Source organism: Cavia porcellus, unplaced genomic scaffold (assembly GCF_034190915.1).
Source record: "Cavia porcellus strain 051 isolate PalLab524CR breed Dunkin Hartley unplaced genomic scaffold, mCavPor4.1 scaffold_21, whole genome shotgun sequence".
NCBI lineage: Eukaryota > Metazoa > Chordata > Mammalia > Rodentia > Caviidae > Cavia > Cavia porcellus.
Window position 1 is genome coordinate 10922889 of NW_026947504.1, and position 27350 is coordinate 10950238.

Here is a 27350-nt window from a genome sequence, read left to right on the forward strand (position 1 = left end):
ATAAAAATCTGTTGGGAATATATCTAGAAACAGAACTGTTTGGTCTTAAGCAAATTTTCAGAGCAGTAGAAACTGCCAGTTTTCCAAAGTGGTTATTCCAATTTATATTCCTCTCAGCAGTATATAAGAATTTCAGTTGTTCTGCAAGCTTGCCAGCCACTTGGAATTATCAGTCTCTTCAATTGTAACCAGTCCATTAGATTTATCGTGGTTTCTCACTAGAGCTTTAATTGACCTTTCTCTGGTAAATAACAATGTCATGCACTTATACATATGTTTTTTTGATAATTTGAGTAACATCTTTCGTAAAGTACTCAGTAAATATTTTGCCCATTTTTCCTTTCAACTGAGTTTTGGTTCTTTTTCTCTTTTACCTGAAAGGTTTCTCATGTATTCTGGATGTAAGACCTACATCAGATATAAGTATTGCAAATATTGTATATTACTCTCTTCTGTGGCTTGCTATTTCACTCACTTAACAGTGGCTTTTGATAAACAGAAGTTCTTAATTTCGTGTGATACAACGAAGCAATCTTTTTTTCTTTTAAAATATTTTAATACTTTTTGTGTCTTATTTAAAGACACTTTTGACTACCTCAGGACTGTGAAGATACTCTGTTTTCTTATAGACACCTTACTATTTAACTTTTCAACTTATATCTGTAATACAAACTGGGATTGATTTGTGGGGTCAAAATTCATAATTTTCCAAATGGATATCTAATTGTTCCATTACCATTTATTTGAAATATTATCTTTTGTCCTAATGAAAATATACATATATATATATATTTGTATTTTATATTTTTTCCTGTTTAATTTGTCTTGCTTAGTGCAAATACCACAATGTCTTGATTATTGTAGCTTTACAATAAATGTTGATATCCAACTTTGTTTTCCATGAATTATTTTGGTATTTTTGGCCTTCTGTGTCACTATCTGTGAGAAAAACCTCCTGGAATTAAAAAGTTATTTTAAAATTATAATTATTAATGTTACATGTATATATCAAGTGAGCTTCCTTGTGATATGTCCATAAATGTGTATATAGTGCTTTGATGGTGCTCACACTCCGAACTGCCCTTCCTTCTCTCTCCTTCCCCTCTTTGCCTTATCCTTTCCCAGTAAGCCATCTACTACTTTCAACTTTTAAAAAATATATATATATTTAAATTCCACATATGAGAAAAATTATGCAATACTTTCTTTCTGTGTGTAGGTTCATTGTGCAATTTCCTGCAATGAAATGACTTTGTTCTTTTTGGCTGAATAATGTTCTATTATGTAAACGTGACACATTAAAAAATTCGTTCATCTGTTTGATGGGAACCTTGTCTGGTTCCAGAGCTTAGCTACTGTAAATTGTGCTGCAACAAACCCTGCTGCAGGTATCTCTTCTGTATATTGACTTTGTGTCCTTTAATCGTGTACCCAGGAGTGTGATTGTTATATAACTTTTGTAGTTCTATTTTTAGTTTTTTTAGAAAAAGAAATATAAGGCTATTTATTGACCACTACTTGCTGTTATTTACAGGAAGTAAGAAATGTACAGTGAGATAACATCCTGACTACTGCAAAGTATTCCTTGGTCTCTAGTCAAACAGTAACCCAAATACTGAACAGATTAATCCTATGTGTAAGGAACGAGTTGGGGTGAATAAAAACATACAAGTCCAACAATTTAAATTACAAACATTTGTCCACTCATTAATTCTAGCAAGTCCTAAATCATGAACACCTTTCAACACTTCAGTAGGTTTTTATGATTCAAGTCATAGATATCCACGAAGAGTTCCAAGTGAGTACATAGATTCCAATTTATTGTAAAGGAGTGGATCATTAGGAATCTTTAAATATTCCTTTAAGTCTTGCTTAGCTAATTCAAGCAAACCAGTTTTGACTAGTTTGCTTATTTGGGTGGGGAAGTTATTGGTAGTGGTATAATTTTTTTGTTTTCAGGAGTTTTGCAAGTACTAAACTGCTACATTTTCATAACTAAAGAAATAGACATGGATTCTGATCTGGCTGTTTTGAAAATATCCACTTGAAACTGTCCAATTAACCTCAGAATTGTCTATTTAACTTGAAAGGTTATGGCTTCAGGAAAACTTTCAATTTAAGTGGAAGTGATTTATTTCTTAAATTGCTCAGAATGATGGCAAGACAGAAACATAGTTTTTATTTTAACAAATGTTTAAAAACAAAATGAAAACCATTTACATATGTATTTTACTTATACGCACACAAACAACAAACTCAGAGTGGCCCTTAAGCATCTGAGCTGAAAACAACCATCATGACTGAGCTTGGCTATGAACAATTTCCCCAACATTTTGAAAAGAAGAGAAAATAAAGCAAGACTATGAAGTGTTCTTTTCTGACAAAGGAAGCAACTACAAAAAGCTTTTCTTCATTCAATGTAAACAGTGCTATTGATGCAAAACAAACAAAATCCAACAACTCTCCCAAATACTATTTTCAAAACCAACATATTAAACTTTATTCTCATTAGAATGCAGTTTTTTCACACTGGTAAATCAAAACCCAAGACTCACATTTTATATATATTTTAGTATATATATTTGTGTTTGATTACACATATTTATTTTATTATATATCTTATAAAATATCATAATATAATTAATATTGTAATTATATATTAATTTCATACTATATATACTTACATAATATATTTTATTATATATGCATGTATATTTCATCTTCTGGACAAGAATGCCGTTAGTCTCTTTTCATAAAGAGCAATTATAATTTGAGGACATTTCGGATTTTCCTCTTTTGTCAGCACCAAATCAGGCTCGTCCGAATCTCTCCATTTCATGAGAAACATCAATATTCCACAGCTGTCTGCGACACCAATTTTTTGTTCAGGATCACGACCTCTGGAGAGGCCTCTGGGCTTGTCAGCAGTCTCCCTTTCCTTCTTTGATCTGCTATTATCAGACTCATGATCAGATCAAGATTTTCTTCTCATACCATCTATTTCTTTACCAGCTTTTTGAGAACTAAGAAATACTTCCATTAAATCCAGGCAACCTGAGTTTTCTTTAGGTTCCCCTGAATTGTAGGCCTCTGTAAATACTTTTCACTTGGGGAAATACTCCACCTTCCCATTCACGACTTATCAGTCTGGTATTTTTTCCACCAAAAATTCTTCAGGCTCTGCCCCTTTAACTTTTTTCATTTTGTTTCCTTTTTTTTTTTTTTTTTTTTGCAGAATCGGTAGTTCTATTGCAGACTTGGAAATCTATTATGCACCACTTTGGATGCTTGTGTCGCAGGTGGACAGTGTCTTGGCCTGTGCACCTACAGCCCCATTTGCATCCCTATTTTTCGTGTATTGCAGGGAGCTATATCCTGGATTCCTCAGTGGATGCACTAACTGACAGTCCCATTCCTGGGACTGTGAGCAGGGTTGCCTATTTCAAGATTAGCTATTGAATCAATAGAACAGTTTGGAAAGCACTGATTATCATTATAGGATATTGGATCTTTTAACTGTTGGACATGCATCATCTTTCCACTTATTGAACATTATTTTTACTTTCTTCCAATTACATTCCTTAGGATTTTTTTACATAGAACTTTTGCCCATCTTTTGTTAAAATTAGGTATTTGACATTTTATTTTCTGCTATGGTAAATGTTAGTGCTTTAAAATTTTTCTTTTCTACTTTCTTATCATTGCTTTAAGAAATTTTTTTTTGGCTACCTTGGGGGTGAAATACACAGCATTTAAGAGCTAACCACTGAGGTAACTTTTCAGTCCAAAGGTTTAATAAATATTTAACTAAGTGAATCAAAACAATGCATCGTGAGACGGTAAAACTTATTATTTGGGACCAATTAGACAAAATAAAGTCGTTAAAATTGTTTCCACTTTAGAATAGGATATATAAAAGTAAGTCTGTGAAGTGGAAATTGTTCAGAACGAGAACACAAGCAGGACTGAGAGCAGAGAGCAGGCACTTCTAATCATCAGGCCAGGGGCTTTCCTTTGTGGAAACATCTGGCCTGCAGATGGATGTGTTTGATTGCCACAGTGAGTGTTAGAAAAGAAATTGAGTCAGCAGGTATAGTTGGGAGATTTTGAAAAAAAAATATAGTTTATAGTTTTTCTTAAAAAATTGGAAATCTGCATACTAATCTTCAATTTCTTTATGGCCATGTTAGGCTTAAATTAAACTGAGTTGAACTGCACAGAGGCACAGTTGGTCTCCAACCTTTATCACTACCTCTGTGATTTATTATCTCTAAGAAGGGCTCCTATTTTATTTCAAGCTTAGCTTTATTCTTTTAAAGTTTATATCAAAACCCCTTAAGACAGTTGTTGAAACAAAATGTATCCATTTTCTTATCTCCTCTTCTTTCCTGATCACTCTGGGGCCGATCTGTTCTTCTCAAAGCCTTTGGTAAATGAAATATTACCAACTATTTGGAAATGGTTTGCATTTATTGTGTGTAATCGTTTGGCATACTGTAGTTATCTCTTGGTATCTGTAGGGGATTGGTTCCAGGATACTCTATGATATCAAAATCTGTGAAAACTCAAGTTACTAATGTAAAATGTGTATTACTTGTATGACATACGCATAGCCTCTCATACATTTGAAATCATCTCTAGATTACTTATAATACTTATGTATTATTAAGTAATGCTATGTAGATAGTTTCTATATTGTATTTTTTAGGGAATAACGGCAAGAAAAAATGTCTATACATGTTCAATACAGATTTGTTTCTTTTGGAAAAGCTTTGTTCTGTAATTAGTTGAATTCACGGAAACAGAATTGATAGATACAAAGGGACTATATTCCCCAAGGCAGACAATGTCCCTTTTCTTAAAACTTTAATCTTGAAATGCTTCCATAGTGCCACATCTTACTTTGTTTGTTTTCTACCACATAAACATCTTTAAAGTTTCTTTTCTTTACTCCTCTGCAGTTTCTCATTGCTTTGCTCAGAACTCTAGATGGCTTCTCTCCAGGTGAGCTTACCCAGGCTTATTGCTTTAAACACCAGGCACTGGTGATTCCTGATACCTTTCTGTTTTCACCTTACTCCTAACCTCTCTCTGGATCAGAAAACTCAGCTGCTCACTGGACATTTTTATTTGGAATTTGACATTTGGCATTTCAGAGTTAACTTGCCCCAGATGGGACTCCCCATTTCTCTCCCTAACCTGTCTTTCTAGTCTTCTCCATCTTAGGAAATACGATTACATCTACTTGTGCTCAGGTCAAATACCTGGATGCATCTCTAAACCCATTTCTCTATGAAGTCATTCATCTATGCATCACCCTTGTGGTTCCTTCTTCAAAATATATCCCTAGTAGTTTCCACCATTGCCATTGCTTCTACCCTAGTCTCAATCTCTAGTAACTCTTGTCTCCCAAGTTGTCCCTGATTCCTTTCTTTCCCTCCTATGGGTCGTTAGCCACACAAGGGCAAGGATATTGTGTAAAAAACAGTTTTAGAGTGAAACAAAAAGAGTTTTGGTGGCTCCTTATTACACCAGCATCTATCTGAATTCATTTGGTCTGCTAGGAAGAAATGCTTCAGACTATGTAGTTTGTACAGAGAAAAAAATTATTGCTCACAGTGCTGAGAAGTCTAAGATCAAGGCTGAGAAGTCCAAGATCAAGGCAAGAGCATCTTTGGTGTCTTGTGTCTTGTTTTCTGTTTCATAGATGAAGATGTTTTGTTGTTCCTACTGTAGAAGAAGGGGTCAGTAAGTTTCCTGGGGCCTCTTTAAATAAGGCATTAACCCCATTCATGAAGGATATGCCCTTCTGACTTAATCATGTCCAGGTACTGTGTGAATGAATTGGGGATTAAGTTTCAGCATACAAACTTTGGGGTAAAACAGACATTCAGGTCATAGCCGCATACAAAACCTCCTCTTGAAATACAAAGCCCTAAGTGATTGGGCAGCTCCTGTCAACAGACTTCCCCCGACACCTCACCACCCCCTCCTTTGCCTGCTGTGCACTGGCCACAGAATCTGCCTTTCTATCCAGGAAATTCACAAGCTTGCGTCTTCCTCAGGATCTTTGCAGAAGTTCTGTCTGGCAACAAGCCTCTCTGTTCAGATTGTGGCGTAGCTGGTTCCTCCTTAATATCCATATCTTGGCTTAAATGCTTCTCCTGGAATATTTGCTGACCACACTATCCACAAATTGCTTTCTTTTTTGTTTCCCTGCAAATCACTGATTCTTCGCCTTTCCCTTTTGACTATTAATCATCCTATAGGGCAGACTGTTCAATGGATGCTCACCCTTCTCACTCCAGTGTCTATAATAGTGCCTAGTACAGGGTAGGGGCTTGATAAATGTTGGTTGAATGAATGACCTTTAGTTCTAGGAGACAGAATCCCCAATGACTCCTGTCATCCTACATCAAGATTTCCATACTCTTGGATTGTAACAAATGAGCTTTTTAAATATATGGTACTAATTTGAAAATTAAAATGTTTATTGGCAAATAAAGAAAGACTGGAAGTGAAACCTTTCTTTTAGGTTTCACAAGTAAGGTCATTCCAGTTTAAGATATATTTAAGAGTATAGCGTCACACTGCTAAAAAGAAAAACAGAACGTGGAGTTTCTGAATTAGATATAATTCATTAATATTTCTAGTAGGGTCAGGTTATAACTCTGTCCTACGATGAGAAAACATGCAGTACTTTATTGCTTATCAAATGAATAATTACACTGAAAAGCAAATTCAATTTATAACCATTATGAAGTCTAGAAAAATATATGTTTGATTATGCTTATAGTTTTGACTTTACTGCTATGTCATGCAGTTTTCTGTGCATCCCAGAATCTTATGTGTATCTCCCTTAACGGTCCAAGAGGACTGAATTTTACCTCTGCTAAGTGTTCAAAAAGAATCTTTTCCAAAAATAAATAACTACATTAAGGTGTTACCAGAAAGATATTATCTCTACATTACAGTGCTAACAGAAAGATATTACCTGTATGTTCATGCACTAGAATACAGAGAAAACCACATGGAAAATGCAATGTCATAGTAATTATTTGTATTAAAGCTGAGAAGTCAGAGAAATTTTCTCCTTCTAATAGTCTTTCCCAACCTGTAACTTTTCATCCTCAGGAAATTTGAGTATGCTCATGCAGACTACATTTAGATAAGCTGTCTTATCTCAGCCAAAGCCTCCTTTCCATTTGTGCATGGCTTTCTAAACAGAATTCATAAAAACCTCTCCTGTGTCCTTTAAGATTGCTTAAAGAGTAAGACAAGGTCTATTTCGGAGTAAACCAATACACAAAAAATTAAGACAGTGAAGACACAGCAAAGTCAGATGGTGCTTACTGGGTGTAACCTTCTTTGAGCTACTTTATACACAAGATTAATTATAGCATTGCCTAATCACACGAGTATCAGAGCCCAGCTGTCTGGGAGTGAGCGCTAGAGGGATATTTGTCAGTTCTAGATGAAATCTGATATCTAGGGAAGAAATATTCTCCTCCCTCCACCTGTGCTTTCGAGCCCAGGCGCCTAATGATTCTTGCTCTCCAGGATTGTCAGGCTTTCCGCTGCTCCTGGACTCTTTCCCACTGCTGACCAATGAGCTCAAATACGATTGTGAGTGGAATTGAGAATATATGACATTAACCCAACAGTTAATTAATTGAAAAATACCCTTGTGAGTGGGATTGCAAACATGTGACTTTAACCCAACAATTAATTAATTGAATGCATACTTATAGAGCATCAGCTGGGGATAATTCTAAACTTCACAGACACATGGGTGGACAAGACAGCCCAGAATCCTGTTCTTAGAAAAAGAGGCTAAACAAAAGTGAATGCAGCAGTGTCCAGCACTAAACAGAAAATAAAACAGGTTGGTGAGCTTGATTGAGACTTACGCAGCATAGAATGACCCATTTGACTTAACCAGGAGCTAGGTACGTGAGTATGATGAAATCCACTAAGTCTATTCTCTTTCCTACACCTTCCATTTTCTGTAGCATCTCTATCTTCTCTATCCGGTCAGACCCAAATTTCCAGGGAGCGTGGCTTGATCCATGAGAATCTGAGTCTTCACAGTCTGGTGTCACTGAAAGAATGCCAAGGTGTGCACGCAGTTAGGGTTAATCCTGCCTTTTGGACCCTGGCACTATTCAAGGCATGATTCTTTTTACAAACTGCCATTAAAAACAAAACAAAAACCTACCAATTATTTAATTGAAAATTCTTTGAATCACCTGAATTGTCTTCCCTGTATAATACAATACTTATTGAAAGGTAGGAAACACAACAGTTTAATAAGGTAGGTAGGATCACAGATATGGCCTAAAAATATTTTAAAAATCTTTTTTTACTGGTGGTTTAAAAATAACTTTCTTTTAAAGACAGGTCTCACTATGTAGTTTAGGCTGGTCTTGAATATACTACACAGCCCAGCCTGGCTTTGAACTGGCAATGATCCTCTTTCAGTCTCCCAAGTGCTGGCAATTACAATCGTGTACTAACACACCCAGATGGCGTAGAAATAGTAGATATCACTTGCCCAAGGCTCGCAATTAGTAAGTGCAACTTTTCAGACCTCATCACTTTGCAGGAAGCACAGAACTAGAATGTGCCCAAACTCCCCTAGTTAGCTAATCATCCTTTAATCAAGTCTTCTCTGAAAATTCCCGCCCAGTCTTTGCCCTTGGAGGTCTCATAACTTTTTGCTTTCACACACTTCTTTCATATGGCCTGCTCCTTTTTGTTAACCTCTGATCATGCTGAGCCTTCTGCAGGGCTGAGGGCACCTCCAGGATAGGCCATCTCATGACATACCCTCCCATCTTTGCTACCCTGGGAAGATTATTTTTAAAGGTCATCCTTGCCCCCTCAACATGATGACACTGCTCCCAATACCAGTTGTGAAATGAAATGAATCCTAGTGATCAAAGAAAAGAAATACAGACAGCAGAAATGTTCTGTTATTGTGCTGCATATACATGTAGTCATGCCAGGTTAAAAATATGAAAAAGATAATATTAAAATGCAAGGAAAGGAAATTGGATTTGTATGTTTTAGTTATATCCCTGTAGTTTTAAAAGTGAAAAAGCATATATCTGCCAATTGGTCTGCCACAGAAATGAATGGCACTATTTAAATTTCTGTTTTATTGGCTTTATGCACATTTGTCAATGACTATCAAAATGGTTTTCTCCGCATATTTGCATTCACTTGACGAATAACGAAGTTTCTCATTTTATCTTCTTTTATAGTTTCTCATTCTATTTTGTTTTATAGTTGACTAAGGAACATATAGAATTTTTGAAAACTTTCTCATAAAACAATGAATATATGGAAAAAAATATGAACAGAAGTTTGGCTGAAATTGATAAAAATTCCTGTTCACAATAAAGTATGTTTGTTTACCTGTAATCAATTCTAGCAGCTTTCAAATGGATCAGAAGTCAAAAATTTTGAAAAATAAATTAAAAATCCATGAATTTATAGAGTGACACTTGACTCCTTTTCATCCTTTTGATACTTATATTATCATTTTAAATTTCATGTCTTCTGTATAAATGTAGGAATCTGTGGCTCCAAAGCTTTGGAGACACTGAGGCAGAAGAACAGTGAAATAACTCCAAACCATTACAAACTGATAATAAAAACAAAACAAAAACCTAGCAATTATTTAATTGGAGGTTCTTGGAATATCTTTCCTACATAATATAATATTTATTGAAAGAGAGAAAATAAAAACCTTGTATTATGAATCATGCATCATCATCATCATCATCATCATCATCATCATCATTATTATTATAATTCCATAGTCACTTCAGCAACTTATTTGAACTTAAACCAATATGAGATTGTTTAGAATTGTCAATGTGGAGCAATAATCAGAAAGCAATAGATTTGGGTTGGTTGGTTATTATTTTAATATTCTCTATGGAGAATGCTCCCAATACATTTTCCTGGTACGCTCTGGGAGGTCACACTTTAAAGACAGGTCTCGCTATGTAGTTTAGGCTGGTCTCGAACATATTACACAGCCCAGGCTGGCTTTGAACTGGCAGTGATCCTCTTTCAGTCTCCCAAGTGCTGGGATTACAGTCGTGTTCTAACACACTCAATGGCACAGAAATAGTAGATATCACTTGCCCAAGGCTCACAACTAGTAGGTGCAAGAAGATATACTGTTATCACTGTTACTGGGGTCAAATCTTGCTTATCTTTCTGTTCCCAGCCTAGCCTTAGTCTGCAACATTCTGACTGCGTGGACACTGCCTTAAAGTCCTTCTATCTCCTTGGCTTCTTGGTAGGGCCTTGCTGATTCCCCTCCTATTTGTCTAACTGGCCTCAGGCATCCTCCACTCTCTCAGATCTCCTTTTCTGAACTCATCTTTTCCCCTGGTGTCTAAACCCACCCTTGCACAGAGACTGTCCAATTTCTTAACACAGCCCTGGTTTTTCTAGATGTATCAAGCACATTACCATAATCTGGTGGGATTAACAAAGGTTTGTATTAAAATCAAAGACATTGTAAAATGGTTAAATCTCAGATGCTGTAGCTTCTTGAGTCTATAAGGCATTGAAACATATTCAGAATACTTATTCAGCAACGTAATCAGTGTAGTGTATGTGCATGATTCTAGAACCATCCCTACTACTTGTTCCCCAACAATAACTTCTGCAGAAACACCCTTGCTGTGGTTTAGATGTGGGCTGTCCCCTAAGAGTTTATGTATTAGAAGCTTGTTCCCTAGTGTGGCCATGTTGGTAGCTCCTGTAAGTGGAGGGCCTTTAGGTCACTGGGGACAGTTCCCTCTGAAGGGATGAGCACTTTCCTGCCCACTTGCACTATTGGTGATATACGCATATCTGTCCAATTGGGTAGCATGGGGCAGACCTATTGAGTGGTGCTGTCATGCAGGTACTTCTGGAGGTGGAGGCCCCCAATGGGACAGCCATGCATGTGAGCCTCCATCATGAATGTGTTAAGGAAATTCTTATGAGACCTTTGTGTTCTCCTGAGATCAAGTTGTTAAAAGGACAATTCCAACCCCTGAATCTTCTCTCTGGGTTCATGTTTGGAGATGTGATCTCTTCTTTCACAGATCCTTCTATTGTTGTGATGGTATCTGCTAGGGGTCTTCATCAGAACTAAGCTAATGCTCTTGCTTTGTCCTTGAATCCCTCAAAATGTAAACCAACTAAAATTTTTTTTCTTTATAAAGTTACTCAGCCTCACATATTTTGCTCCAGCAATGAAAACCATACTAATAAAATCCTCAACACAACATTCCTGGTCATCCCTAAAAATAGATTATTATAAGAGAAGAAAACTGTTTGTTTCTCCTAAAAACCATTTCTCACTGTGACTCTTCCTAGAGTAAAATGTGAATTTCAGCCTTGAGGGTATCTCAACTTTTTAGCTTATAATTTAAACTATTCTAGGGACAATGATTTCACTAATCCAAACCATAGGACTGTTAGCACTAAATGTAAGAGAATCCATGAAATATTATATTCTCAGAGGTACAGAAAAAAGAATGGCACTATTCGGTGCCAGGAATATGCTAACAACTGAGAACAAAAGACCCATAAGACTAGGTCCCACCATGGAGGATATGTGTAGAGAGATCTGGCACAAAGAGCACTAATGAGGTATAGATGTTTGTAAAGAGGGATGTGTACAGAATTGTGGAAGCATGAACTGGCCAATTTTATTAGAATGTGGTCCAAAGAGACTTCAAGTGGGATTACTGTCTGCTGGTGGACTAATTATTTAGTGTTCCAGGGTTGCAGCTTCCTTGTCTAGAAAATGAAGGCCAAATGGCTTAGTGGTAAAGAAGACAGGCTCCTCCACTTCCTAGTTGTATGGCTTTGGGATTCTGAGCATTGTTTCTCATCTGTAAAATGGGAATAGGGATGGAAATTTCTTTGCAGGAGTACCATGAAAAATGACTGAATTATTCCATATAAAGTTTAGAGAATTCCATATAAAGTTAGAGAAATATGCTCATAAAGCAACTGATGAGTCCTTTTGAGGTCATAAGTCCAATTATCTTTCATTTCATGGGGTAATCTAGCAGTTTCATTGAAAAACAAAGATTTTTTCTGAGATAAATGACCTCAAGCTGAGTGCAGATCATTTCTGTCTGTAACTGTGGTGAGTTTTGCTTTGTACACTGACACCATTTCTTTTCCTTTCTCTCTGGTGCGGCTGCTACATGAATACACCAGTTGGGACTCACAGGAGGGCAGCTGGAATCCCAGGCTCAGATTCATCATGTGTGGGTCCTTGGTGGATGGGGGACCTATGGCTGTATATGAATGCTGGGCAGGGTGAAAAAGATGCAAGAAGATAGGGGCATAGTCTCCATAGGTCTGGCATAATTTCCATAGGTCTGGCATTGTGGTACAAATAAATCTCTAGTGGAGGGAATAAGGGAAAAGCCAACTCTCATAGAAAAACAAAAACAAAGATAGTACAGAGAAAAAAACTAGGACTAAAAAATATTCCCTCTGAGACAAAACAATAAAAATATGCTTGTGATTAATACCCAGTGAAATACAGCCAAAACAGAAAGCCAAAGTAGATATTCCATGAAGGCTCGAGGGAGGGGAGAGAAGAGCATGATATCAAGCCACTAGGATTGATTTAAGCACAATCTCTGGTTTACTTTGAATTGATTAGCTGTTCTGTGTTAGGAAGTGTGCAGAAAGGTGAATGATGTGTTAGCACCATGTTGCCAGTGGGGGCGAATGGCAGGCAGAGAAAACACAGTCAGTGGGAGAAAATGAGACTCCCAGTGAGGGAATGTTTGCTTCAGGGGAGGGCTCAGCGGAGAGCTTGCTTTGCTTCCTTCCTGTAGGAGACACCATCATGGAAATTGGGCTAAAACTTCATTTACTCTAAGTAGGAGGATCATAGAAACCGAAGCTTTATGCTCTTGAAATCAACTCTTCCACCCACATTCAGAGTCAGCCCTGCAGTTTCTTTTGAAATACGTATTATTATCTGTCTTTTAGTGAACAAGTATAGATGTGTTCACAAAACACAGCCAAAGGCTTTTGTACAATGTGAGTACAGTCATTTTATCCGGTGTGGATCTTCGCTTTCCTGTCTTTTTAAATGGAGACAAATGAGAGATAGTTCAGTGATCTGTTTACATGAGAAGACTCATTTCGCCACCAGATCCTTTATTTTTTAACCTTTGGGACTGTTCTTTTGTCTATCAGTTGAAAAATGAGATGTACCTAAGTCAAAATGGAGAGCACCTTTCCAAAGGGGGAGGCCAAAAGATCTCATTAGATCTGTATTTGTATCAAAGAACCTAAACAGCTATATAAATTCACATCCATACCTTGCATTTTTGAACTTCATTTTCTTCTGACTACACTGACTACAGCCTGATGCCAGAAGCATTGCAGGGGCCAAGGTGCCTGCTCATGCTATCCTTGCAGCAGGCTCGGGAAGCACCCTGTTTCACACATGAGGAAACTGAGGCATGAGAAAATTAACCGATCAAGGTGAATTGCACTACTATTCAGTGTAGAGGCACGCCTCCAATTCAGGCAATTTGCACTCAGGTTTTTCACTTTTAAAGAATGTGCCAAATTTCTTATATCTTTTAATTTTGTCTCCTTAACTATGAACTACCCCTCAAGGGAGCTCTGCTCAATATTTGGTCTGGGACTAGGACAGACAGGTACCAAAACAATTACCCTGTGGCTTCCACAGATGGTTCTGCTCTGAGCCCTCTGAGGGTGTTCTGAGGCTATTCTTCAAGCTAACGTCAAAAGGCATTACTTTTCTGCTAAAGTCATTTCTCAAAGGGAACCCAAGAGTTACTTACATTTAACTTGTTTTTCATTCTAATTATGAGGGTGATGTGAACTCACAAGAAGAAAAAAATTAAAACTTCAGGTATAAAATAAAATGCTTCCTTCTATGACTTCTTTCCAGAAATGATTTACATATCCTTTCAGAAATTCTCCGGGCTTGTTTTCTGTTTGTTTTTGTAAAAGCAGGAAGAGATCGTCTCTTGAATTCACTTAGAAATATTTATGGAGCATGTACGAGGCGCCAGACCATGAGGAAACGGCAGGGAGCAAGGAAGACAAAGATCCCTGCCATTATGCAACTCAGGTGAGGAGACAGGCAATACACAGAACATACAAATAATCCGTATAAGTAGTATTTTTCTTACCCACTTTCATTGTCATTGGAACAAGATATCTGACACCTGCGACTTACAGGAGGAGAAGTTTATTCTAGCTCACATTTTAGAAGTTCTGTCAGTCCTTGCATGGTCAGTGGCATGGAGCGGAGGGCCCAAGTGGGCAAAGCTCAATCCATAGTGGACAGGAAGGAGAGAGTCAGGGAGGAGCTGGGCAGGGACACTCTTCCTGGTTATGCTCCAGTGATGCATCCTTCAGACCAGGCCCCACTCCAGACAGCAAGCCACTCTAATGTTACCCAGTCACCTTCTGAACATAAGACTTTGGGGGCATTTTAGACCTAAGCCTCAATAGCATTTCAGTAGGTGATTGTTGTAGTTAGGGGTTGTGCAGAGAACAATTAAAATCAAGACATGGAGTTTATAATACTATTTATGATGATCACTCAGAGTTAACACAAGAAAATGCAGGAAATCTATCCACAACACCAAAGACATAGCCAACGGCCTGAATCCCACAGTGATGTCCCACATGAGTCCAGATGAAGACCCAGAGCTCATGACAGTGCCTCGAAAGAGTCCAACTGGAGGTCTAGAGCCCACCAGAAGGACTCATGCTAGTTTCTTTTATGGATCCAGGCTGGGAAGGCCCAAAGGTCAGCAGTGGAAGCTAGAAAGTCTATGCCAGTGGGGTGAAGGAGCTGTGCTGGTAGATGAGGGTTCTACACTGGAGCCAAAAAGTCACACTCACAACAAAGACCACGGCTGTCCTGAAAAGCACCACAGCCATCCTCAGTGACACAGTGGCCCTGAGCTCCTCTGATAACAAGTACAGTTGAGTACATGCCAGGAAACCAGCATGACGAGTTCATCCTGGAGACCAAGCAACACACGTTCTTTCTCTCTGGAGCCAGGAAGCAAAGCTCGATGTGAGGACCAGAGCTTCTCCAGGAGAATCTAATGGCTCAAACAGCAACACGTAGGAGAACCCACAATGCCTCAATGCCTCAATGCCTAGCTTCTTCTTCTCCATGTCTCTATTTATGTGGGCAGCTTTCCTCAGGTGGAACATCCATGCTCAGCATCATGATGTAATACAGCTGGCGTTAAATTGACCAACAGTTTTTAATCCATGAGTGATGGATGCACAGGAGAACAGGATAGGAGAGAGGAGGGTTTAAAGAGATCTGGAGTATCAAGATTTTAAATAAGTGTATCAGGACCACCCCTCCTCCCCCTAAAAAGGTGACATTTGAACAAATGTCTGTGACAGAGTAGGGAGAGCAGATGCTCCAGGCAGTGAAAAGTCCAGTCATAGGGCCTGGGGTAAGAGGTACCTGGCGTGTGTAAAGAACAGCAGAGAGACCAAAGTGGTTGAGTAGAGTGAGTGAAAGGGGAGGGAAAGGAGAGGAATTATTTAAAAAGTAACAGAAATCAGATCCCCAAAACCTTACACTACAGGCGGCTATCACTCCAAGTGGTATAAGAAGCCATTGGAAGCTTTTGTGCACAAGATTGACATGGTCTGACTTAGGTTTCACAAATTGAAATACTCTTGTGGCAACTTCTTTTTAAACTAACCATGCGTGCTGGAGATCTTTTTATCAGTACATCTATATCTACTGCATTACTTTTATCAGCAGTATGATAATTCATAGTGAAGATATAGCATACTTTAAAAGATCTGTTTTTTATCAACAGTTTTTAGTGGCAAGACTTTGCTGTTTTAATACTGTAATGAAATGTTCTTTGTACACATAGACACATGTCCTTTGGTGAATATATGTACCAGAGACATTTCTACAAGTGAAACTGTTGAATCAAATGTATGTTTAAAACAGATCCTTTCAAGTGTCGCCCTTCAAAACACGTGTACCAAATCATTCTCTCACCAACAATTTATATGCCCACTCTTAACAGTGTTTAAAATTTTATTTTCCTTGCCAAGTTGATAGATTTTTAAAATATTTTATTTCTTCAATGACATGTGATATTGAATGTCTTTTTTATTTAATCATTTATATTTTTATCATAGTTTTTGCTAGCTTTAATTGTGAGTCTATCATTGACTACTTGAATATTAAGGAAATGATTGCCGTTTTTTTTCAGTTATATGTAGAACAAATATTGCCCTCAGTATCTCAAATATTCAAATATAGAGTGACTTTATGGTTGCACGTATGTGCATCCGCTATGAACAAAGTTATTTTAGACTGCTAAATGAGGCACATTCATATATAGTCTAATTTATTCTTTTTATTTAGGACTTTTGGTTTTATAGTACTTCATGTATTCTCTCTTCCAATAATACTAATGAAATAAACTTAAGATTTCTGACTGAAGGTATTAATAAAGCCATCTAGGTTTACATGCGCTCTTGATTTACTCAAAATTTCAAAACTAGTGAATGACCCAAGATTCTACAAGCTAGTTTTTCATTTCTTGACAATATTGACATAAAAGCCAGGGAAAATGTATTTAATTAACTGCTCTTGTATCTAAATAGAGTCTTAGAACAAAAGAGTTAGGAAGAATTTTAAGTAACCAGTACAGGGCAGTCTTTAAATTTTTTTCCCCTGTGGTTGGGTCTGTGTCTTTGTTCTCCCAGGAGTAAATGTCTTTTGAGCCCTGAGCAAAGAATGCTTTGACCCTCAGAGAGGCAGCACCATCACAGGATCTTTACACCAGATCTCTGGACCAGGAAATTTCAGAAACAGCCCTGCTTTAATATTTTTCTTCTACTTGCTTGAAGTAGGTCCTTAAAACATTTACTCTTTCAACTAGATTCGTATTTAACTTAAGGCAGAGTATCCTCAACTTAAGGGTTCTTCTACCTTTACTTCTCAACCACAGTGGAAATACAAATTTCTGGATTTAGGCAGTTCATCAACTGATACCTACTGCAGTTCCTATGCTAGCCCGGCGACCGAGCTCCTCAGCCTTGGAGGGTCCCTCATCCTGCACACAGCGAGGGCACTTCATAAACGTGTTGCATGCGGTCTTTGAAAAAGTAAGTCTCATTCTTTAAAAGAAGGGGAAAAGAAACACAGCTTCCAACACTGTGTGTCAAAGAAACTTTAAAGAAATTCTCTAGCTAAATCAACAGTGGCGATTTCCCGTTAAAGCAGGGGGTAAGAGGTGTTTCCCAGCACTGACAACATACTTGATGTGTCAGACTGTTTATATAGCTCCCCATGAAGTGAGTGATAAAATAATGCATAAAATTCCGACTCAATGAGAATCATATTCAAGTTCTAATTTTATGGGAAAAAAACTGTTAGCGATAACTTACTAAATTACAGATAGTTCAAAAGCTTCCTTTGAGTGCACAAGAAACAAGGTAGGGTGGAGGAGAACAGATTTCCTCAATCCTCAGACATTAACTGTTAACTGAAGACCTCAATAGATTCAGTAGGTTTTAAATGCCAGTTTTCTGCTATTTTCTCTGTTATCGTCTCTTCATGCATCCTCTCTGAAGAAAATGGGCATGGAGGCTTCCAGACAGGGCGAGCTCTCGCCAATGGCCCTGCCAAGCCTAGACCACGCGCGTGTGATCTCATGTCTTGTGCATTCTTTGTGATTCTAGCTCAATATCAAAGTCTAACAATTCCTGGCTCCTTTCTTATCCTTGTATAAAAGGAATGAAGCATGCTTATGCTTCCTCAACTCTCCTGGGCACTTTCACTCTTTTCAAAGAATTGTTAGAAATCTAGGTGCTGCTTTTGTGTACGTTAGGTAAGAGGTACGTAGTGGATGTGCTCTGCCTCACTGTGGTTGTTTCCTAGGTTTTTTTGGTGTGTTTGGGGGGAATGGGATGTCTGGTTCAGCATCTTCTGCTCATTATTTAAACCAGGGTTAATCTGGTCTCCTAGTGCAGCTTTGACCTTCCTGTGCATTTAGGAGGGAGGCCAATCCAATATATTAGCAATGAGGATAAGCCAATATTAATTGATTTATCCGAGAAGACTCTGAGATATGTAAAGAATTTTTTTTTAATGCCTTACATGGACCTGTTGTACTAAATGTTTAACGAGATCCCATCTTCCTTTATGTTTAGTTAGGCCTCATGAGTTGCATCCTGTTGTATGTGAAATTAAATGAAGAGTTTGTGACAGCGATCCTCCTGGGCTCTACATGATTTGGCTTATTTTTCTAACACCTGAAACATAGTATTCTGCACATATTTAACATATAAAATGTAATCAGTTTTGACAGGTATTCACAATTAAATTTGCATCACAATCATGATTGAAAAAAATTCCATCATTCAGTAAAATTCTGTTAGGTCCCTTCTTAGCCCACATTCCTCCTTACCCCATTCCTACACAATTGTTTATTTGTATTCTGTCACTATATGTTAGTTTGTATTTTCCAGAATTTTATATGCATGTGTATTCTTTTGTCTTTTGACTCATTATAATTTAAAAATTTACTCATATTGTTACATTTACCAGTAGTTTGTTCCTCTTTACTTCTTTCGAATTAACTTAGTGATATATCCATTGCGTGGATATATCACAATTTGTTTATCTATTTACCTGTTGGTGGACATTTGAATTGTCTCTAGCTTTTAAAATTTTTTATTAGTACACATTTTCAGTACACAATGTTTACATTCCTTGTATGGCACTGGTACATGTGCAAACACATCTTAATTCCTTTTATTCATCCCCTTTCCCTTTCTTCCTTCATCTCTTGATCCCCTTCCCTACTTCCTATTACCTTTTATTTTTTCCTCTTTATTTACTACTCATAGAAGAGAAACCATGCGATGTTTAAGATCAAGTGTCTGATTTATTTCACTTAACATTATGGTCTCAAGGTGTTTCCAATTCCCCATGAATAATTGAAATTGGTCTTTCTTTACAGCAGAATGGTGCTCATTGCACGTAAATACCACATTTTATCCTTTCATTTGTTGATGGACCTATATACCACTTCAGAGATTTAGCTATTATGAATTGTGCTGGTGTAAACATGGCTATGAATATATCACTGATGACTTTAACTCTTTCAAGAAGATACCCAGAAGGGGAAGAGCTGGACTCAACAGAATTTCTAGTTTTGATTTTTTGTGGACTCCATACTGATTTCCACATTGGTTGTACTAGTTTACATTCCCATCAGCAGTGAAGGGTTCCCTTTCCCCTGTAGCTCACCAGTATTTGTTATTATTTGGTTTCTTGCTGATGACCATTCTTCTGGGGTAAGATGTTGTTTTAATTTGCATTTCTGAGTCACACAAAAGTTGATTTTTTCTTTAAAAAGGAAACAAAAAGTTGCTACTGAAAATGTAAACTAAGTATTATTTGCCATAAAATAGAAGCTAATCACAGAAATGAACACCAAATAATTAAAAAGAGGTATAGAACTCAAAATCATTGCAGTTACTACCAACAGGTACAAACTGAGCTCTAGGAAGTGTGGTTCCTGTAAGAATATGATGGGCTTCTCTTTTAGCCCGGCTTCTGCCCTAGCAGAAGGCTGTGGGCACGTAGGATCAGGATATGATGGAATGGTAGAGTATTTGGAGCCCTGCTCCAGATGAATGGATTTGTCTGGTCCAGGGTGCCAAACTAGGACCAAAGATGGAAGTGTCAGGGATACTGAACTCAGCCCAATGCAAGAGAAGAACTTTGCCTTTCTAATAATTGTATCTGTACATAAAGGAGCTGGTTATTAAAACAGGGAGCTACCATTTGAAGTATTCCAACAGAGAGTGAATGACCTGTGTTTACACAGAACTTAACACTTAAGGAGCATCTGCTAAATGTCAGATGATTGGTGAGCTACATCCTTGGCTCTCTTTAGTTTTTGTTTTGAGGAAGCTTAGTTATTTGCCCAGTATTATAGTCAGGAGTTGCAAGGAGAACAATTACATACAGGACAAATAATTTATAGCATTATTTATAATGGTCACCCAAGAAGTCAAATACAAAGATGGTGCAGGAATCTGTCCACAACACTAAAGACCTAGAAAATCCAGCTGAGGGCCTGGATCCCATGGCAATAACCTGCATGAGTCCATTTGAAAACCCAGAGCCGATGACAATGACCCATGCGACTCTATCCCACAAATCTGTGCTGTGAAGGCCCCAAGGTCATCAGTGGAAGCTAGAAAGTATATGCCAGTGGGGTGAAGGATCTGTGCCTGATGCTGAGGGTTCTGTACTGGAGCCAAGAAGCAATACTCAGAAAAGGACCACGGCTCCCCTGAAAAGTACCACAGCCTTCCTCAGCAACATTGAGGTCCCAAGATCCTCTGATGATGGAAACAGCTGAATACATATCAGGAAGCCAGAATGACAAACTTCTCCTGGAGATTAAACAGTACACCATCTTCCCCTCTGGAGCCAGGAAGCAATGCTCCAAGTAATGATCAAGCCTCCCCCAAAATGAACCTCTGCCATTTTTAGCTACAAGGTCCCAAGCTTCTCAGATGATAATAGCTGAGTTCTTATCAGGGAGCCAACATGCAGCTCCTCTAGGAGAATCAACATCTCTAAACAACAACTCTTAGGAGAACCTACAACTCTCCTCTTTCTAGGGCACCTTTTTATGCTGACAACAGCACTCAAGCGGGTCATCTACACTCAGCACACAGTGATTCAGTTCAGCTGGTATTTAAGTTGACTACTAATTCACTATACCTACGCTGGCCTCAAACTTGGGGTCCTCCTGCCGCAGCCTATGAGAATTACAGGCATGTGCCAATATAGTGAGCTGAAGAACACTTTTATTTGAACGAGCAAATAAGAGGAGCCGTTGCTTTATCTGGATGATTTGGTGACTGTGATTCAAGGCTCAGTGAGCAAAGTGGAAAGAGTGGATAGAATTAGAGCCCCTGAGTTCTCCACAGAGGCTTGGAATTAGATTCAGGAAAGAGAAGGCCAGTCTGTAGGAAAATGGGTATCTTCAAAATTGTTTTTGTATCGGCTTGTCTTTGTATGGAAGTTTGCCACTCTTGCCACTGGTTAACATTTCAGGTGGACTGAGACCACCCTCAATGCAGGTGCATCTAAATTGGTTGTATAGTGGGAGTTTACCACGAAGCTTTGGTTCTCCTGGATTTGCTTAGAAATATAAATAGGAAGGGGCTGGGGATTTAGCTCAGCAGCATAAGCGCCTGCCTTGCAAGCAGGCAGTTGTGAATTTGATCCCCGGTACCGATAAAAAGGAAAAAGAAAAAAAAAAAAAAAAAAAAAAGAAATATAAATAGGAGAGACTGATGCGTTTTGGAAAAGCAGATATTTGTGTTTTGCTATTTCCTCTGTGACCTGAGACAAGCAACAGTGAGTCCCTGAAACTAACGGATTCTTCCTTTGACTTCAATCCATAATTTTAAAACAGGGGGTTAATTTCCAGTAATTTGAAGATGACACATCATATTTGATGGTGAAGGATAAAACTGATGAACTGCTGTGGTAAACTGAGATTTGTTGGAAAAGCAGTCCTCAGTTTAAATTCTAAGGCTTCTGCCTCAGTTATGTGACCTTGGACGAGTTACCTAACCTCTGAGTTTCAGCTGTCTCATTTGCAAAAGGTGATCTAAGTATAGATCATGCAAGGCAGCTGTGGGGAATTATATAGTTTAATGCAGCATCTAGCCACAGGCCAGGGACTTACTAATTAGAGCTATATTAATTATTTTATTCTTAGGAGTAATACAGTTCCAAAAGGAGCAACTAGTATTATTGAACTTTGGATCTGACACTTGATTCAGGGGTTTTGAGTACCTCTACTGTGCAAGAATCTGATTTAGTGCTGGGAACACAGTGGAAGACAACACAAAGCCCTTCTCCCTTCATAGAATTATGTTCTAGAAAGAAAAATATAGATGATAAAAAGTAAATAAATAAATATGGTACATTTAGAAAAAGAGTATAGATCTGAAGAATTAAAACAAAAACCAGAAGGCTGTCATATCCCTGTCCTGTGAATGCGAGCACTGACTGAACCTGTGATGGCTGGGGAAAGACATCGTTCCTGAAAGCTGACAGGAGTGCACCCCGAATGGCAGACAGACTCAGTGACTTTATATCCCAGAGTCCCATGCTTGAAATGTCTTAATGAAGTCAGGTTCCAGACAAATCGGTTCATTCATTTCTAATGACCGCCACCCGCACTTCTTTTAGTCTTGGACAAGTTGGATTACTCATTCACTAAGTATTTTGGCAGAACCTTCAAGCGAATGTATTTTTAGAACTGAGTTCATGTGTAAGAAAAATACATTTGGAGGGGCTGGATGAATAATGGGAGAGGAAAATAAAATAGCAAGCTGTGTTTCTCAAATGTTAGCTTGGCAGTAACGGAGTAGAAAGTATTGGGTGATTTGTAGATTGTATCAGGATAAAAACCAGCAGAAGCAGAATACCACATTTCCCAAAGTCTGACCAGCAAGTATACAATCATGAAAGAACTTGAGCTGATAAAAAGGGTGAAAAGGACCAAAGCATGGGTGTGGGGACACAGAGACAGACGCTCTTGCAAAAAATCAGGCTGTCAAAGAGAGTGTCCCGTTCGAGCATTGTTATACTGTGAATATTGAGTGTCCTTCAGAGACTTTGTGTTAGAGGTTTAATCTGGAATCGTACTATTGGGAGGTGGTAGCACATTTACAAGAGAGAGCCCATAGAGTCCTTAAGTCACGGGGGCCATGTGCTTGAAGGGAATTGTGGGACTCTAGTCTCTTCCTCTTTTTTCTCCTTGGCCCTTGTGCCAAGTAGAAAAGAAATGTGCTTCTTGTCATTGCCATCTGGCATGCCCACCAGATGACCAACATGCACTGATACCTCTAAAACTGTGAACTAAATATACCTTTTTTCCTTTATAACTGAATTGTGTCACATATTTTATTATAGTGATATAAAACTGACTAAAACAAACCTAATGAGCAAAAATACTTTTGGGGGAAGTGTTTGAACAAAATTCTTTTCATAAAACCCAGATGAACAATATAGCCTCTGAGTGAAGAAAGAAATCATGGCCTATGTCTTTGAACTTATTTGACTCTGAAAATGTGTACTTTAAAAAAAAAAATGGTAGAAGGAGTTTTGAACAACAGAAGCAGGTGATGTGAACATGTAGTAAACACTGAGAGATTCCATATGAATATGTGAAGAGGATGAACCTTTAATAACAGCTCCGTATTGTAACACCAAAGCTGTTAATTGCATATACGTTACACTAAAAATTCTTAACTTATGTCATCACTTTAAAATGATCTCCAAGATAGGAAATATCTCCAAGATTTAGCTCAGATTCTTCTGTGTTTCACACAGCTAAGGGCTTGATGCAAGCAAGTTAATTGTTACTTCTTTTCTATAGTCACTTAGAGCCTCAAGTCAGACTTTTATTTTTAATTTATGCAATTTCCTTTCTCTCTCATGTCATTTTCTCAATATCCCTGCTGACTTCCTTCTACCCTTCAAGATATATATCGGCCCTTCTTAAGCAGTCATCTATACCTTGATTTGTTTTTTAAATGACAATGTATACATGTCTTTATAATTTTTGCTTATCATAGGTATATCTACTATTTATTGTATGCCCATAGGACACTGTATTAAGCATATTATGTAAGTCCTTTCATTTAATATTTTCAGCAGGCTTATGAGCAAGATTCCATTTTTCCAGTGTATTAATGAAGTTAAGCAAATTACTTCATCTAATCTAACTAATAAAAGATGGCACCAGGATTTGAACCGAGTCATCATAATCTAGAATGTACCCTCTCAAGAACAGTACTACAAGACCTCTTATACCTGTTTGTCTTTGCAGATATTTCAACTTTTTTATGTTTATGTCTGTCTCCTCTAAATGATATGAGGTCTGCCTAGGAAGGGGCAATGTATGGATCCTAGGGCTGGCAAAGTGTCCATCCACTGGTGGCGTTCATGTTCAGGAACAGAATTGTTAGTGTGGTCAACACTGATTATTGGGAGATCACTTGAAGGAATATGTCATGAACAGAGTTGATAACAAGAGCCGAGGATCCAAAGCGAAGGAACTCATTCAGGGCAATTTTAGTTATGTAGGTAGAATTGGTTAAGCAAATTTTCAATCAGGAAAAATGTAATTGGATACAAGCTTTTTAAGTTTAAGCTTAAATTGTGCACAGGACATTCTTTTTTTATTTGGTATCCTTAGTGTGTGACCAAGCATTATAAACTACTTGGATTTGGCAATCATATAAACTTCAAAATAAATTTCTAGACTCTCCTATAATATTAATTCTTCCTTATCTAGACCTGTATATACTTATATTTCAATTTTTATTGCTTTGTGTTGTTTAAAAGTCAGTCACATTTAGTGGAATGAGCTCTCTCTAAGAACATAGGGTTATCTCACTGTTATTCACATTTAAAATAACAACTATTGATCTACAAAATGTGGGTCAATGTGTACACTGTAAGCAATGAAAACAAGAAATCATTTATAAAATGATTGTCTATATTTAAAACAACATAAAATGCATAATATCTAGAAAAGATATATTATACATTTTTAGAGACACTAGGCACCTTATAAATTCAGACAATGATAGTATTTCAGAGACAGTAGATCATAACTATGATTTGCCTCTCCATTCTTCTGTAAAGGTAGAAATATAAATCCTTCTACAGATCAGGTTGACAACTTACTATCAAGGCATAGTCAACATAACCAGAAGGTAACATTTATTTTAGAATTAAACAAAATGGACATAGTTTTCCTTTTTGAAATAATTTCTGTAACTATTAAAAACAACACCTAATGAATGAATAAATAATAAATCATGTATTCATGTATTTCTTCATTCATGCAATGAATATAAATTAAATGCTTTTTGTGTATAAAGCATTAAGCTCATTTGGGATAAAAGTGCGAGCCAAAATAGACAAGTTCTGTTGCTATATGTTAACAAATAAAAGTTAGTAATTTTCTAAAGTTATATCTGTGACAAATGTATTAAAGAGAGCTATGAGGGGAGCAACAATAGGGGAAGAGAAAGGTGGCAAAACTGAGTGTGGTGACATGGAGTAGGCAGTGGTCACTGCGTACAAGAGCACCTTAAGAATTCTGGTTTTATTGGTCTCAAGATCCATGTAGGATTTTAAGCATTGAGTTCGTATAATGAGATTATGGTTTCAAAAGATCACTTTGTTTATAGCATGGAGAATAGAGTGGAAGAGACAAGAGAGGATAAAATGACATTAGCCTCGTGGTTTTTATTTTGGTCTAGAGGAAGCAGGTAGTAACGTACACCAAGATCATGGTTTTGGGAAGCTGAAAATGAATCAATTGCCCTGCTGTGATTTCAGATAGAAGTCCAAGGGTTGAGCTATAAAGTTACTGGGGCTATTCACCGATAGGTAAAGGAAAACAGTGCTATGTCACTTGAAACATTAATACACCTCCTGGTTTCCAGTGTAGATATTTGTATTTATGTACTTGAACTAATCAAGATGCTTCGGCTTGAAATAACTGGATATTTGAAAATTATGCAAGAGCAAAATGCGAGATCCCAAAAGTATAAGTAAGGTATAGCGCTGATTTATTTCTGTCTTCACATGTAGTTAATCACAATTCCTTATTAGAAAGAGTAAAGTGTAAGAAAAAGTTTTAAAGCTGCTTAACAGTTTAATCACCTATTAAAATATTCTGTAGAGTTAGATAAGGCAGAGGAACAAAACAAAACAAAACAAATCAAAACCTAATTTGAGTAGGGGCAAGAGCTTCCTTGATCTTTGCATGCTAATCTAACAGTGTACAGCTATAGGGCCTAGTCTTTTAAAGTGAATACATATAGAAAGAAAAGCTCATGGACTGAAAAAGGACTTCGGATTAGTAGAAATGAAGAGTGAGGATTTGATAACTTAATCTTACACGGGAATGGCAAAACATTAAGTGGCTTTTGCAATTTTTTCTCCTTCAATTCCCAATTTGACTATCTGACTTGTAATTTACATTTGTTTATACTTGTCTTTGTGCCAAGGTTGCTTTCTTTCCATCTGCATGTGCAAATGTAATAAATTAAATAGTTATTACTGCTGAGGTTATCACTGGTATTTCCAGAGGTCTTTAGTGCAACTGTGAAAATAAACACTAGACTGTTTCTAAAAATTCTTGCATACTGAGAATTGGATGGTGGGTCCCAGAGAAACTTGATACCAGAATTTCTGTTCTTCCTTCTAAGTTTTGACTTCACAGTCCAGGTTTGTTCTGGGGAAACAAGGGAGTGCAAGTTATCAGCAGATATTTTCTGCACCTAAATTGCTGAGTGAACAGCATAATGAGGGCTCATAAAGATGCTTACAGGAAGAGATGACACTGATTAATGTGTACTGGGCCAGGATTGATGTTATGAGCCTAGTGGTTTTGGGGAGTTACTCACAGGGCAGTGGATGTTTTCTTCTGTTTTATAGCTACTGGAAGGCCAAGGGAACTGGCTAAAGGTCACAGAAAAAGTGAATCAAGGCCCAAGCTAGTTCTCAACTCATGAGTGCCAAACCAGTCTCCTCTTAGTTGGAAAGGCTCTTTATTCTTTCTGCAGACTTAGTGCTCTCCTGAGTTCACTCTACTATGTTGAGGTACCATCATTCTTCCTGTTGACCAAGTCAGAACTTTTGTGTTTACTCTGAAAAGTCTTCAGACTCTGACAGGTGTCATGGACACATGAAAGGGACAAGAAACAGAAAAATGGAGTGAAAGGGGCTGCAAGCGAAGGGCTTTAAATGTAAACACACACTCATACTCCACTATGCTAATCAAAACTATTACCGTGTTCTTAGAATCAGCCTTAACTTCTCCTTTTCCCTCAACCATGCATTTTACGGATTATTTGCCCATTGACCCTACCTTTGACATGACCTATTGAATCTCATCGCTTTTTTCCCTTCCTATGGTCTTTGCTGTAATTCAGTCTCATCTTTCTCCTCCACCTAGTGCAGCTCCACTTCAGCCACCATTATCTTTCTGTGTGCACCCATTGCACTGCCAAGAAGATTACCGCTCTAAAGGCTGAGCAGGATCATGCCTTTCTCTTATTGTTGAACTCTGCCAGTTCCTCTGCTAATGGCTGAAGTGGACTTCAGCAGGGCTAAACCAGCCTAACTCTCCGGGCTTAACTGCTCCTATATCTGTAATCTAGAAGCTCAAAGTACTTGTCATCCTTCAAATGTGCCT

General features: G+C 37.7%; 1 pseudogene; it reads right to left on the reverse strand.

The window, feature by feature from the left end:
- Positions 1-2697: 2697 nt before the first annotated feature.
- LOC106025098 (chromobox protein homolog 3-like) overlaps positions 2698-27350 on the reverse strand; it is a 60529-nt pseudogene continuing 35876 nt past the window's right edge.